Source organism: Podarcis melisellensis, assembly GCF_964234715.1.
Source record: "Podarcis melisellensis genome assembly, chromosome: 8".
Taxonomy (NCBI): domain Eukaryota; kingdom Metazoa; phylum Chordata; class Lepidosauria; order Squamata; family Lacertidae; genus Podarcis; species Podarcis melisellensis.
In genome coordinates, this window is record NC_138540.1 from 41,697,405 (window position 1) to 41,713,631 (window position 16,227).

General features: G+C 49.2%; 1 protein-coding gene across 5 annotated transcripts in view; it reads left to right on the forward strand.

The window, feature by feature from the left end:
* The first annotated feature begins 833 nt into the window (after positions 1 to 833).
* The window catches only part of CBFA2T3 (CBFA2/RUNX1 partner transcriptional co-repressor 3), a 64,415-nt gene continuing 49,021 nt past the window's right edge, over positions 834 to 16,227 (forward strand). For 3 of the 5 annotated variants that reach the window (XM_081920192.1, XM_081920193.1, XM_081920195.1), the window contains exon 1: positions 834 to 1,371. The gene's annotated coding sequence lies outside the window, so the exon portion shown is untranslated. The remainder of the gene's footprint in view (positions 1,372 to 16,227) is intronic. The other 2 variants (XM_081920191.1, XM_081920194.1) reach the window with 1 other exon arrangement.

Sequence of the window (16,227 nt, forward strand, 5' to 3'; positions counted from 1 at the left end):
GAGCCGCGCGAAGCCCGTCGCCGCAGCAGCAGCAGGCAAGGCGCCGCCGCTGCCAGGCGCTGCATCCAACGCGGCGCGTCCGGCAGGGCTGGGCTCCATCAGAGCGGGAGCAGCAGCAGCAGCGAGCGGAGGCAGGAAGGCGGGCTGGGGGGCCGCCGCCGCCGCCTCTCCCAGGAGCCCGCCCGCCGCCTGCCCGGCTTGCTGGAGCCGAGAAGCCGCCCGACCCGCCAAGGCAGAGCCGCCTGCCATGTCCCGGGGAGCCGGAGCGCCGCCGCCGCCGCCGCGCAAGAGAAGCCCGGAGCCGCTGGCCAGGCTTTGAGGGAGACCGGGAGCCTTAGGCGGAGAGCGAGCGGCTCCCCGCGACGCGCTCTGCTAGGCGAGCGCCCGCCGCCCTCGTGCCCAGCTGAGCCACCCTCGCGGCTCGTCCTCCTGCGAGGGGGCGGACGGCGCTCCGAGGATTCCCTGCCCGGGAGGTGGCGGAGCCCTCGGGAAGGAGAGAGGGGCGCCGAGCTGCGTTGTTGGACGGCGGCGAGCGAGAGCCGAGCGGCGGAGAGGGCATTGGGGGGGCGGGGTGTCCCTCGCCAGATGGCACACCGAAGGGGCGAGCGGAGGAGGCGGAGGCGGCTGCAGTAGCTGGAAGGCAGCTCAGGGAAGAGGAGGGGGGAAAAGGCGACGAAGCCGGCGAGGGAGCAGCGCCTGGCCACTCGCCCGCCGTCGAGGAAGGGACCCAGCTGATCCCTCGCTGCGCACTGCCCCACCTGGGACCCGCGCGGCTGGCTTCACCCCATGGCCCCGACCCAGCGCCAGGCCTGAAGGGGCTGCGAGAATGAGGCCACGTCCAACGGCAGCCAGGCTTCTGCCCGGGCAAGCGGAGGGCGGCGGCCGCAGCGACAGCAGCAGCCGGTGAGCGGAGAGCCCGGCGCCCGGCGTGGGGAGCGCCATTTACCAAAGAGCCGGAGAGTAGGCGCGCTAGCCAAGCGCCGACGCCCGCTTTCCTCCGACGCCGCTTCTGGGTCGCGAGCCACGCTTGGAGGGGCTCCGGAAAAGAGACGGACAGCTCCTCTCCCAAGGCAGGCAGGCGGAAGGGACCGCTAGGCAAGGCGCGCCGCTGGGACGTCGAGGGGCGCATCGGGCATCGCCAGGACTCGGATCGCACCTGCTCAGGGCGCCCCCTCGCCCCAGTCGATGAGCCTCTTGGGGGCCCGGGAACCCCGTTTGGATTAACTGGTTCCCCTCCCTCTCTTTTTCCCGTCTTTCTTTCTCCCCATCCCCTTTTTTTGGGTTCTCCGGGAACTGTCCGACGCCTGGCCACCTTCCTCGACTTCTCCTGGGACTATTACCTCACCTCACCTCGCCACCGACCTCAGGACTGTAAGTTCCGCTCCGTTCTCTTTTACAGAGCTTACTAGCCTTCCGCCTGTAGGGATGCGATGGGAAGTGGAGAGAACAGAGCGATTTGCGGGTGGGAGGTCGGTTAAGTTGCCTGATCCGAAGAAATGTCGTCGAGAGGGGAACACCACCATCCCCCGCACGCACTCGCGACTTCTCTTTCTCTTGCCTTTGTTATTTTGACCTTTTGGTGAAGTTTTTGCGGTTGGAGGAGAGGGAGACGGGCATCCCTTGGCCTCTGGGTGTCCCAGCTGTGTTCCCCCCGCCTCGCACTCCCCGGGCATGCTTGTAGCGGTGGTTTCTTTGAAGTGTCCCAAAAGATGAAGAGGTCCACTGCGCTCCTCCTCTGTCCGGATCTCAACCGGGCAAGAGGCGCGCAAACCAGCAAAAGACAAAACCAAAACCGGGCTGGATCCACCACCCGTTATCCTACCACTTCCAAACAAAGGCGAAGGGTGGAGCGGGGGGAAAGAGATATGAGAGAGAGAGAGAGAGAGAGAGAGAGAGAGAGAGAGAGAGAGAGAGAGAGAGAGAGAGAGAGAGAGAGAGATGTGGCCAGATGTGCGCCCCCTGAACCGCCCTGCGCTAAGCTTGGGGAGGTTCGCCAAATACTCCACAACGATTTCCCCGAGGGTTGGCTATGGGGTCTCCTGAATGCACTGTGGGGAAGGGGCTGCGTGGACACGGGGCGGCAGAACAGCCTGACTGGGCTTGGGAAGCCGCGCGCGCCTGGTGCCCCCTGACCTGGTGATGGTTCCTGTTCCTTGTCTCTCGATGTACCCCCAAAATTGCTGCTGTTGCTGCTGGGGCTGTTTTCTGAAGAAAAGACCATGTCTTACTTTTGTGGTCCTCGCTCGCTCTGCTATAGACCCGGCGGCTGCCCAAGTGACAGCCGCTTCAGCGCAGCCAAGGCGAGAGGCTGATATGGACCCCGTCGAGGGTCGTTGGAAGCTCCCGATACTTGACCGCTCCGCAACTCCGTCGCCTTGCAAGAGGAACCCCAAAGACCCCTTTCTTTCCACCCAGAGGGAGAGAGGTTTAAGTGTTCCGAATAAGGGGGTTCCGGTCCCGTTGCAGGAAGCTCCCTTCTGGCCCCTTCCAAGGACGCCTTTGTTTGATCCCTTGTGTTAAGTGCTCCGCAGACATCACCATCCTCTTCAATTTAGCGGGATAGTTAATTCCTTAGAGGAAATGTCCAAGCGCAGAATGTGCGTGTGTGTTTTGTGGGGGAAGGCAGCGTTTCTTGGGGACATTAATTGGCATGGGTGGAAGGGTGAGTGGATGGAGCCTGACCCAGACCTGCCTGGTGCCTCTTTCCTCCTGCACTAGTTGATGACATTAACTTGTGCGATTCGGCAACTCAAACCTTCTGTAGGGAAAGGAAAGCTGGAGGTGGACGAGCCAGGGGTGAGCAGCTTTGAAATTGTGGGGTGCAGTTTTCATAGAACCTCTGATGTGGTTTTTAGGGAGTCTTGCTGAGAACCATCGGGCAGAACGGCAGGAAACCCAAATGAGCCACTAATTATCATGGGCCACCAAAGCCACTCGGACACTGTTTTGTGTGAACCCTGTGCAAGGAAGACGAACAACTCTTGCCTCACTTTCCCCACCCGCCTGGTTACAAGTTGCCTGAGGAGCTTCTTATCTAAGTTGAGTCCAGACAGTGTAATTTTTAGGAAATGATGGTTGCATACTTCAAATAAGTATCCTGGCTGAGTAATCATCCATGCACTAGGGTTTTGTCTTGTTTGGTTTTTTAAAAAAACACATACACACACTGCCAGGCCTGGGAAGATATCTAACAGACCCCAATTTGCACCTGATTTGTTTTTTCCGCATTGCCAGACTTGCTCGCAGCTTCAGACCTTGAGCCCATGAACATAAATCAAAGAAATGTCCCTGAGTGTATGCAGAGAGTTTGCATCCTCATAATGGGCAAGGCCTAAGTAACTCCCAGGCCCAGTGTAGGGTGCAGAACTTCCAGCCCAGAAAATATGACTTCCAGAGAGTCTTAAAATCCCAGTTCTTTCCATATTAGAAATTAGGCGCAAAGTGTGTGTGAATAGGAAGGGGGTTGTCTGTGGGGCAGGACTGCAGAATGTGAACAAATGAAACTCCATGATTATGACTTGGCAGAATTAATAAATCAATGTGCTTAAGGAAGTGGGCTGGAAGGGAGTCCCTCCCTTCATTCACCACCTTCAAGCTCAATACTATTTAGAAATGATATTTCACAACCCCATAATCCCATATGAGTGAGCTGGCTGTGATTGCTCCACTGGGAAAGGGGTTTTTCACTTTGCACATGGTCAGAGGTATTGTCTTCTTTGTTGTGGCTACCCCCATTCCTGGGCTCAGTCTTGTAACTGAAAATAAATTCTGGTACAAAGGAGTTGTGAGCCCAGCAAAACAACTTAGGTTGCAAGCTACAAATCTGGACTCTGCATCTGTGTCATGAACCACTCTAGATTAAATCCTTTGCAGTCTCGGTAAATTAGCTACACATCTGTTTGTGAGGCTGGGGTTGGTGTTTTTCTTTTTGTTTTGTTTTTTTCCAAATCTCCAGTTCCAGATATTTTTGCCCTTCTAAAGAACAAAGGGAGTAGATTTCATCTACCACCCCCAAACCCACAAGCACTCTAAGCAAAACGCTGCCTTTCTTTTCAAGGGTCGTGGAAAACCCAGGGGGACCCGCCATCTCTGGGACACTCTCCCATGCAACTCCTGTAGGAATGAACTGGAGGGATTTGGACCAGTCCCAGATGGATAAGGAGGCAAAGCTCTCTTGCTGGGATTTTGAAGTGTCAGTTATAATGAGCAGACTGCACCCTCCTAACCCTATTTGAGATATTCACAGACCTCAATCTGGAGAAGGTTAAGTCAACCATGGTGAATTTATCCCATTTATTTCAATGGGAAATGTGGGAAAAGCAAACAAACAAACAACACTTATTTTTTTGAGTAGCACTACTAACTTTCCTGGGCAGCCGAGCATCACCGTGTCAGTTTTGCCACCGTGGGCTGAATCTTGGCATTCCAAATATATGATGGCTATATATTGCAAGATGCGGTGGTCCCAGAAGTGCATTGGGAATGAGAGCTGATTACCCTCCAAGTGGGTAAAGGACATTATTCACTGTGATGCAGCTTCCATGAGAACACAGGGGCAACATGGATTGCTTTTCAATTCATTGCTCAAAAATGGCTCATATGTTAATTAGCTGAGAAGATAGACTTTTTTTTACTCAGCAACCACACTCTGCAAATGAGTCAAGCGGCAGCATTCTTGGCTAAGCTGGGTGGCAGCAGCTAAGACTGGGAAGAAAATGTGGGAAGCTTAAATCAAGGGCAGTCAGCATGTGGGCTGTATCAAGCTCATGAAGCCAGTTCCAGTGGCCTACCAGCCCTCTCCCAAAATCAGACACCTTTTCCTCTCACCCCTATGCCTTACCGACAAAGGTGCCTCTTCTCCCTCTGGTGCAATGGCAATGCCATTGCTAGAAGGTCTTAGCACTCAAGGAAACAGGAAGGAGAGATCCTCCCTGTTTCCTGAGCATAAAGACCTTCTAGCAATGGCAGTGTGCCAGATGGAGAAGAGGAGACTTTGGAAGGTAAGTCAAGGGCTGTGCTTTCCATTGCTGGGCTAGGTTGGGCTGGGTACAGAAATTCCTTAAATTTTACAGGTTTGGATGGAATTACTATACAATACAAGGATTTGTTGTTTTCAGACCCTCCAAGTGTCGCTATTTTCCAGGGACATCCCTGATTTAGAGAAGCCATCACAGTTTCTGATTTGATCCCAGAATGTCCCACTTTTCCTTAGGATGTCCCTATTTTCGCTGGAGAAATGTTGGAAGATATGGAGTTATCCAACCCCCTAAGCCATCTGAAGGCAATCCTTTGTAGGGAAGTTTTAAAAATGTTTGATGTTTTATTATGTATTTATATATGTTGGAAGCTGCCCAGAGTGGTTGGGGCATCCCAGTCAGATGTGTGGGGCATAAATAGTAAAATGATAATTATGGAATGGGACGTCCCTATTTTCATCGGAGAAAAGTTGGAGGGTATGTGTTTTAGGAGTATTTGGGGTGTGTGACTTTTCTCTTCATTCCCTGGGAAAAGCCACATCAATGGTCATTTTGTGTGCATGGAGTTACACGTGTTAAAGGATTCTGTGGTGCCTGACAGCTGGGAAGCAGGTCAAGCATAGTTATGAACCGCCTAGAACTGAGATGCAGGACCACAGAGTGTGCAAACAGGGAAAATCTTCATGCAAAAGTGTGTGCTGTTCTGCCTGATGATGAAAATGCATCTTGAGAGGCAACCTACTAGAACTCTGGAAGAGCCACATGCATTGGACTTGCTGAAGGGGGCATCCCAGGATGGCTGTGCACTGCAGCAGTGGGTAGGAACAGGTGGTGGTTGGGCTATGCCAAGGAGAGGAAATCTTTTCAGCTTGAGGGCCACATACCTTTCTTGGTAACCTTCCCTGGGTCACTCGTAAGTGGTGGGAGGGGCCGGAGGTAAAGTGGGTGGAGCAATGAATGACAATGTTACCTCTGCTTGTTTCTATACTCACTCACCCCTCTGCAGGAAAGCAAGAAGCATGTTCTGTGTTCAAGGATGCATTCCAGCCAGGCAAAAACACTCAAGGAAGGTGTGAAGCAGGGTTGGGGAGGCTGTGGCCTAGAAAGAGTTCTGAGGGCAAGATGGAAAGGCAGCCACATTTGGTCCCCAAGTTTAAGGTTCTCCATTCCTGTGCTCTGCTCTCATATCCTTTCATCCCTCACCATAAAAATGAGCATCCCATTCCCCTCTGTTGAGTGCTGGAGGATAAGCAGCAAGTGCTGTGGGCCGTGCAGAAAGGTGTCTTGTACTGGTTCATGCCAAGCAGGCCCGTAACACTTTGGCTGACCCCAGTGTCATAGGCCTGCCTTTCCGTTGCAAATAGTATGTGGATGCGTACCAGTCCAGAACTGGGTGAAATGCACTCTAGCCCACAAAAGTTTCTCCTGTGATAAACCTGATAGCTTTGAAGCTGTTAGCCACCATCTCTGAGACACTACGCTTAACACAAAATCTTCAAAAGTCTTGTTGAGGGGATGAACTAAGCCTCAGAATTACACAGCGGTGTGTGGCGGCAATGGGAAGAACAGGAACCTATAGGTTGCAGAAAGTGCTTAAGATCGCATTCCAAGGATGCACTAAAGGACCTGCATCTCTGAAACCAATCAGAACTAGGCATCTGGTCACATGGTCTGCCAGGTTCTCCCCCCCCCCATTCATCCCTCTCCCCTACCCCATGTTTCAAAGTCCACCCAAAGGACCTTCTTTCCACTTGCGATGATAAGGATTGATACTGGGTGTGGCTGTTGCAATATCAAAGCAAATACTGAACTGCTGGGGGACCTAGCGAAGATCCTGTGTTGTTGCACAGAGCCCTGCTTTCTGGGGGGTGGGGGCTGAGAGTTTTCTCTTTTTTCCCAATGACATAATGGCTATTTATAACTTTTGGCTCTCTCTGGGTTGCCGCTGGGCTGGGAAATGAATGAAATGCAGCTGTTGAGGGCAGGGGCGGGCTGTCTCTGCGCACGTTTCACAGGCTCAATTAGAGAAAGCCCCCCCCCTTCCCCGTTGTTTTGGAAGGGGTCAGGATTTCAGCTTGTTTCTTTTTTAAAAGTGTGCACTCTGTGGGAGACCATTAACAGTGCCCCTGTTATTCTCCGAGATCCACATCAGGCTGAAGCAACAACTGCATAAACTTAACTTTGAAGAAGGACTGCGGCTCAGGAGCTAGGCATCAGCTTTGCATGCATAAGGTCCCATGTGCCAACATTTCCAGGCAGGGCTTGGAAAGACCCACCCCTGCCTGAAACCCTAGAAGGCCCCTGCAGACAAGCCTGAGTTGGAGAGGCTGATGTTCTGATTCGGTATATTGCAGCTTCCTAGGTGAGCTCCTGGGAGAGTCCTGGGCAGATGGGCCTAATTTGAATAAGGAGCCAAGATGCCCAGCTGTGTGCAGAGTTGTCTTCAGAAGTATTTAATTCATGGTCCTGGGTCATACCAGCTTGAAGTTCTGGCTCAGCTGCCTGGATCATCTCCCTGCCAGCCCAACAGCTGGCTCTCCACAAATTCCTCCACCTGTTCATAGTGCTGTTTTCTGACCTGGTTCTGTGGACAGAGAGTCACTTTCATCCCCTGGAGACTGACTTAGCTGTAATCCTAACCTTACGTACCCATTGAATCCTGTGGGACTTTCTTCTGAGTAGACAAGGTCAGGGTTGCAGTCACAGTTTCTAAAGTGAGAGATACACTTGGGCTTAGAGCGCTTTACAAATAGCACACATTATTTCAATTTGTTTTGTCTTTCTTCTCCCGACAAGGATCTGATCACTGCCCTCATCTTTTCCTTTCCTGTGCTGTTGCTAGTTATTGAGGAAGTTCCTGATCATATGGCAATCCATATTGCTATTGCTATTGCTATTATCAATATGAATAAACATCTGTCCTGCACTTCAACTACACTTTTCCAAGGCTGCTTAAACAAGGTTCAGCAGCAAAATATTTTTAAAAGCAATAAAAGAACAAGATTAACAGTGCAATTCTAGGCATGTCTAGCCAGAAGTCCTACTGAGTTCAGCAGGGTTGATTCCCTGTAAGTGGCAGTAGGAAGGCAGCTTAGAACAGCAGAAAAAAAGCAGGACAAAAAGGAACAACTTCAAAGCTCAACTTGGTTTAAAAAGCCTGGGGAAATGAAAAATGGTTTCCTTCGTACTAGGAAGGTAAGATAACAGGTTCCTGGGGAAACTTCCCAGGGTGAAAGTTCCATAGATGGAGTCCACCACCAAAAATTATCTTCACTTATTGCACTGCCATGTCACCTGCCTTAGCTAGCGTGCCACAATCAGAAGGGCTGGGAAGGAAGAAGATGACAAGTTTTCACTGCATAAAAATGTAGTGCCATCAATGTACATTAGCAGAGTTCCATAGGGCAGGTCTCTGCCTCCGGGAGTTTACAATTTCACAGTGGGTAGGATAGCAGAAGAAAGGGAATGCAGAGAAAGGAAAACAAGGGTAGGAATGGTGAAGGTGAACACTAGTAGTTACTAGCAGCAAGAACTTAGGCTTGGCTACTGTTGGGGTTTTTCGGTTGAGCAGACAATCCAGATCACTCAGATAAGTGAGCCAAGCTGCATTCTATTGGAAGAGGATAAAATGTTTGAGATCATCATTAGCTATTCTGACATGGAGATAGTCCCCTCTCACATACGGCAATTGGACAGACACCCTAAGCATTAAGGTACCTTAAAGCAAAATAACATTTGCAATAACGGTTGCAATATTCTATGTAGTCTTCTCAACTCACTAGAAGTGTGTGTGCTTTCAAAGAGAATTTGCAAACTGAAGCTGTAACAGATACACTCTGGGCTGTAGAGAAATGTATTGTTGCATCCTGAAGTTAATATCCCACAAATGCTGTAGTGAGGCAAGTGTCTAGACCTAGACAACCTTTTCCTGACCTATAAAGCCTTAGGCAGCTCAGGATTCCAATACAGTACCTTAAGGGTTGCCTCTCCCCATATGAACCAACCTAGATGCTGCATTTGTCCGCCTGTCTGCCCCCTTCAAGGGACGTAGAGAGGGTGGCAACACAGAAATAGGCCTTCATTGACGACTCCCAGTTGACAGAAGGCTTTCCCCAGGGAAACCTGCCTGACACCATGGTCCTCTTCTTTTAGACATCAGGCTAAATAATTTCTGTTTGCCCAGGCCTTTGACCAATAATATGGAAGGTAGTGTTTTATGTGTTTGTTTGTTTGTTTGTTTGTTTGTTTGTGTTTGGCTTGTTTTGGTGTCAGGTTGGGTAGGATTTGTCCTTTTATAAATATTCATGGATGAGTCATGTGTTTTATTTTTATTTATTGCAGGCTTTAAATGTCTTTTATGCTGGAAGTCACTTTGGAACACTCCATTGTGTGGGGAAAAAGATGAATGTTTTCTGTTGCACCAGCCACTGCTTCCTTAAATACCAAGCATTTTTGTCGAGTCTTTCTGGTGTGCAAAATGCTTCCCCTTTTACATTATCTCAGGAATCTTAACAACAGTCCTGTAAGGTAGGGTGCTGTTACAACCCCACCCCCCATGCAGGGCATAGGCTGAGAGTGAAAAGAGCCTTGCTTAAAGGGACCTGCAAAGGTCATGACAGAGGTAAAATTCCTGGTTTTCAGCACGTGGTGGAACTGCTTTCTGAGATCAAACTAAGGAGGTGGTATAATTGCAGGAGCATTTGCAGAGGGAAATCAGCAGGCAAGAGTTGTTGGTTTATTTACTCTCCCCTGCTGCATATGTCTCAACTACTTGTGGGTCCCCCATTCATGATCCCCAGCTGTGTTGTTAGACCAGAGCCCAGCAGTGAGAAGGGCATTTGCAGGGATGACTCAACAGAAGAATCAAGCACCTGTTAACAAATTCCTCCACTCCTGTGTTTGTCTCAGGTTTGCCATCTCTCACGCAAACCCTCCATTTAGCCCATAGGAAGTAATAGCTCTGCTCTGTTCTGCACTAGTCAGGACACATCTGGAGCGCCGTATCCAGGTCATTTGAGGAAGGACTTTGAATGAGAGGAGGGTGATCAGGATGGTGAGGGCTGGATGAGGAATGGGTGAAAAGCTGGGGGTGGTTAGCCTGGAGAAGAGAAGCTTAAGGGGGTGGGGGAGTGGGAGAGACACGAAAGCAGTCTCCAAATATCTTAAGGGTGTCATGGAGAAGATGGAGCCGGCATGATGGAGCTGGAGCTTCAGGGAGGTGTTGGAAAACAAGAGCTGTGTGGGCTACTGTGTTATGGCCTTTAGTCCCTAAGGGTGCTGTCCTCTCATCAGTGCTGAAGTAAACAACCAGTCCAGTTGGTTTCAGTACATGAGATAAAGCACTCAGCGCTTGCGGTGTGGGTGTCCTGCTTAGGTGGCAGTGTCACTCTTGCATTAGGAGAAACTTCTGGAATGGTGGAACATTCTGCCTCACGATATGGTGGGCTCTTTTTCACTGGAAGTATATAAGCGTGGCTGGGTAAGCCACCTGTCAAGGATGCTGTAGTTGCAGATTCCGTACTGAGCAAGGAGTTGGACCAGATCCCTTCCAACGCCTATGATGCAGTCACAAGTGGGCCTGCTTCATTTTCAGAGCCTAGGAGATTGGGACAGGGCTTCCTTTGTGGTGGCTCCCCAGTTGAGGAATCCTCTCTCCAGAAATACCCCTAAAGAAAAGCCCTGTTGGTTCAGCCCAAAGGTTCATGTAGTCCAGCATCCTGTTCTCACAGTGGCCAACCAGATGCCACTATTGGGAAGCCCACCAGCAGAACTGAGTGCAAGAGCATTGTCCGCCATTTGTGATTCCCAGCAGCTGGCATTTGGGGGCATACTGCCTCTGACAATGGAGGTACAACATAGCCATTGTGACTAGTAGCCCTCAATAGCCTTATCTTCCATGAATTTGACTAATTATCTTGTAAACCCATCCAAGTTAGTGGCCAACGTGGCAGCAAATGCCACAATTTAACTATGTGCTGCATGAAGAGGTCCTTTCTTTCATCTATCCCAAATCTTCCAACATTCAGCTTTCTTGGATGGCTCCATTGGGTTCTAGTGATTTTATGTAAATTGTGTTACTTTTATTGTTGTTAGCCGCTCTGAGCCCGGCTTCGGCTGGGGAGGGCGGTATATAAATCAAATATTATTATTATTATTATTTATTAATGTTCTGAGAAGGAGAAAGTGTTTTTTTCCCTATGCATTTTCTCCACACTAGGCATAGTTTTATACATCCGTTCAGCACCATCTCTCTCCCCTCCCCAACGTCTCTTGGCTTTTAGGTGGCAATTGAACACAGTTTTATTTGGTGAGCTCTTGAATGAACAATGTTGCTCTAGGCTGCTCTCAATGGGTTTGTTTCCATTGTGCTTTTTCAGCAGATCGTTCTCAAGTTTAGCAAGCCACCTTGAGGATCAGTTCTGATGGAGAGGTTGGGGCACAAATGTTATAAAGGAAGGAAGGAACTGCACCTCACCTTGGCAGATGTGAGTTGGGGAGCCACCCTTTGCCAGGGTCACAGGAGCTCCTTCTCCCTCTGCCCAGGACATGGCATCTACTACTAATGTCTTGGTGCACTTCCACTGGTGGGTCAGGTGCTGTGTACACAATGCAGGAATCACAGCATCCCCTCCTCTGGAGACTTTTCAGGTGCTGCACCAGACAGTCACAGGTGAGGCAAACAGGTAGAGGGGGAGGGGAATGCTCAGCATCCAACGGAACAATCGTATCCCGCCTTCAGCAGGTTGAATTTTATTTTTTGGTGGTCCCAATTCTACATTTCTCTAATTATGTTTTAATTTTATAGTTGTCATCTACTCAGGAGTTATTTTGGATATGAGCGGTATATAAATTAATTTAATAATAATAATAATAATAATAATAATAATAATAATAATAATTAGTCAAAACAAAATTTAAAAAATCCTTCCAAGCTCATACCAATAACAAACTTAGTTTTTTTATTTTGTTTCGACTGCGGCAGACCAACATGGCTACATACCTGTAACTAATAATAATATTGGTAGACTTGGGGAAGAAGAGTATTAGAAGCTTTCCTAATTTGGGGGAGAGTTTATTGATGGGCTTGGAAGATAAAGAGGGGGGCAGCAGGCTGAACAGAGGCAAGGAGTTCTTCACTCTTGAGTCCCCAGATATAGTTAGACTCCAATTCCCATCATTCCCAGCCAGCTTAGCCAATGGTCAAGGCTGATAGAAGTTGTAGTCCAACAACATCCGAGTGGGAGAAGGCAAAGTTGAAGAATCCATCTCTAAGCCGCCCTTCCTTAGCCTGGTGGCCTCTGGCTGTTTTGAAGTACAGTTCCCATCTGCCTCAGGCAACATGGCCATGCTGGCTGGGTCTGTTGGGAGTTGTCATCCAAAATAGCCAGAGGGCACTGGCTGGGGAAGGCGGCTCTAAGCACAGGGAAGAGGCTGGCAGAAAGAAGCAGGCAGGAATCCGAGAGGAAGCGAGAAGCAACCACCTTCATTGCTTCTGCCCAGACACACCCCTAGGGATGGGGAAGAAATTCAATTTTGTTTGCATTGTAGTGAGGAACAGCCTGATTTGCACTCCTCAAATCAATAAACAAACCAAAACACAACTATCCCCCCCCCCCATATCTCTCTAGCTAAGCAGTGTGGACAAACATGCACACATTAGTGAAAAGGACATACAAATGCATTTCATTAGGGGAAATGGCTTGCAATTTTTTTGCTACACTGCATGCAAAAAAAGTGAGAATTTCGAACTAAAGATGCTGATGAGTTTTCATGAGTATTTTTTTTTTTAAATCACAAGTTGCTGCTGAAATGTGGAGAGCTGAATTTAAGATAGGGGGAAATGAGGGAACCTAAAAGTGACAGATTCATCCATCACTACACACCTCTCCAATTATATATTGCTTTGGTTTCTTTCTGGGGCTTAAAGAGATCTATGATCCACCCTCACCCCAATTTGCCCCTGGCTCCCTTCCTCATCACTGCCTCTGCCTAACCAGAGCTGCCCCCACAAGTCACTGGGGCTCATCATCACCACCCTGAAATGAATCTTCAGCTCCTCTGCTAATTTGGGGAGGCCAGGTCAGAGCAAGGGGATAGAGCCTTGCACTCTGCTGCTTCATTTTGTTTTCAGATTCCCCCCCCCCTTCCATGTTGAGGGGGAAATTGTGTCTCACTTAATTCCCAGCATATGGCTCAGGAACAGAACCTTGCCTGTGGGTAGGAGTAAGGAGTTGAGCAAGCACAGATTCCATGGCAGCAGCTTGGGCTCTCATGACAATTGAGTGGAGGAAGAGGGTCTGCATTAGCTCTGCAGGAGAGTGCAGGCGCTGCATGCAAAAAAACTGCTCCCATATTTTGCCCATAGTTCACAGGTCACCAATGCAGTGCCCATGGAGACAGGGAGGCCTTCCTGTGTCCAGCCTTTGTTACGGAGGTAATGTGGTGGTGTTGTCAGAGCCTCACCCTATACCCACCCGATGGTTTGAAGGCTGACGGAAGCTGGGTTAGAGCACTGGGCTAAGACCAAGGAGGCCCCGGTTCAAAGCTCAATGCTGTGAACTTCACTGGGTAACTGTGGGACAGTCACAGCCACTCTCAGCCTGCCTACCTCACAGGGTTGTTGTGAGAATAAAATGGAGGGAGTGTGAGATCCAGGTGTGTCACTTGGAGGGATGGTGGGATAAATATAAATAAATCCTCAGTGTTTCCAGCCAAAAAAAAAAAAAGGCATATCGGTCCAAGTTGTGAGCTAAAAGATCTATGGATAAAGGGCAGTATACAAATTTAAATAATGAATAATTTAATTAACTAATTAATAATGAAATGAACATTTGTTCATAAAATCATTGAGTTGGAAGGGACCCTGAGGATCATCTAGTCCAACCCCTTGCAATGCAGGAATATGCAGCTCTCCATTATGGGGATCAAACCTGCACCCTTCCCTTATAGGGAGGCATATAGAAAGCAGACTTTTCACCACTGATGGATAATATATGGGAAGCAAATAATGGCACCTGGGGCTCCTCCCAGGATGATACCCCACCCTCCCTGCACAGTGACATATTGTGTTCCAGACCTATGGCTGTTCTCCAGCTATCCCCAGCCACCAAGCCTCTTCCTCTTCTCTTCCTTTGTCTTAGTTCTAAGCACAGCTAGGGGAAGGGCACATCGGTGTTGCAGCAAATGTCTTTTCTGATCCTGCAGAGGGTAGGACCTGAACCCATGGGTTCAAACTAGAAGAACAGGGATTTAGATGAAGGCTGGGGGAATATGTGGGCCGTGCAGACATTGCTGGACTACAAATCCCATTGTCACAGACCATTAGCCATGCTGGCTGGGGCTGATGGGAGTTAGAGTCCAACAACATCTGGAAGGTCCCCGGCTCCCCTACTCCTGACTGAGACAAAACGGTTAAGGAGAACTTTGCAACATCACAAGCGGTTTGACAGTGAAGCAGACTGCTTCTGAAGATGGTGGTTTTTCCTTTGTTATACATTTTTAAGCAGAAGCTGGGTGACCTACACCAACAAGGATGATGTTGTGGTGGGTCTCTTGCACCGGCAGGCCTTTGAGATCACTTCCGAGACCTATGATCTTAGGAGAAAACAGTCTCTAAATGTTAGGAGAAGCAGCATAGCTGCCATTTTCAGTTCTTTTCTCTGGGTCCATGAGGACTTTCTTTTTTAAAACAAAAGCTGGTGTTTAATTGTGAATTCCACCTGCATCTGTGTTTGATGCACTTTCCTAAGTTTTCCATCACTTGGTTTTAGGAACATAGGAAGCTGCTTTGTACTGCATCCATTGAGCTAAGTATTATCCGCACTGACTTGCAGTGGCTCTCCAAGTTTTAAGACCTAGTTCTCTTCTAGCCCTACCTGGAGATGTCTGGGATTGAACCTGGGACCTTCTGCATGCAAGGCAAATGCTCTATCCCTGAGCCACATCCCTGTGTCTCTCATGGAAACAGGTGCCTTGTCCCACCTCAGATCCAGCCAGCGTGTTGGGGCTTGCTCTGGTTCCCTGCAGCTGCACCCAAGGGCCAGGCCAGATCGTGTTGCTCTGTTTACTCTTGGTGGTCAGGGAGGATGTTCGCATTCCCTGAGCACAAGACAGCTGGTAAACAGTGGTGGTGTTGGCTGGGTAGCCAGCTCCTTTGTCTAGTGAGGAGATCATTAAGGGCTCAGCTTCCCACCTGTTCTGACAGGAAATGGCCCAGCTGCCTGGTCCTCCCGTTTCCTAGTAACAGTTGACAAGATGGTGGCGCAGAAGGGGCCTCTACCCAAGATACGCCTGTCAGTCCACAGTGTCACTCGCACCGTACGCAGGAAGATGTTCCCGCTAGAAATGGAGCCGCATTATTCATACAACTTGGAGCACCTCTTAGCGGGTTGAGGAGAATGGACATTTCCTCGCTACCCAGCAGACATCCAGGTGTGGCATCCAGGCAAGTAACCTTTACTTGCTAGTGGTCTACTGGAGCTTTTGGCCCTCCAGGATGGAAAATTCATGCGGGTTAATTTGGCACTTGCTGAAGAGTTTGCTGAGATGCTTTGTTTTTGAATGCTTTAAGGTTGCAGCCTTTGCCAACCTGGTGTGCTGTGCTAGCAAGGACTGGCGGGAGTTGTAGTTCAAAACATCTGGAGGGCACCAGGTTGGCAAAGACTGCAATGTGCCACTTCCCTAGGGACCAATGCCAAAAGACAGTCAATGGGGGAAAGTTCAGCTTTATCCTCGTAGGGCCAAATCCTGATAAAAAAGAGTTGAAAAGAAAGAAGTTTGGGTTTCATGTTCTTAACAGTTTCTTGAATTTTGGGGGATCCTCACTGCAGCTGTTCAGAGCTAACACTTGTTGTTCCCTTGTTGTTCTTTCTTGTTTTATGAATCATATTTTGTTTGCATTTTATTATAGGGAAACATGTAAAAGCTTTTCAGTGCCTCCAAAGTCTAGCTGCCAAATGACTTTGCATTTCAAAATCTCAAACTTTGGCATATTCTATTTCTTTTGCTCATGTCCTTAATGCATTTGTATCCCACCTTTTCCTCCCAAGTTACTCAAGGTGGTTAACTAGGTTCTGCCACTCCTCATTTAGTCCCCACAGCAACTCTGTGAGGTTGGTTAGGTGGAGAGTCAGCGAGCTTCACAGCCCATGGGCAGTTTTAACCCTGGTCTCCCAGTCTTGTTAGACCTGATGACAGAACTCCAACGGGGGGGGGGGGTTAATGCCATGCTAGTGGGGCTGAACCTGCACCC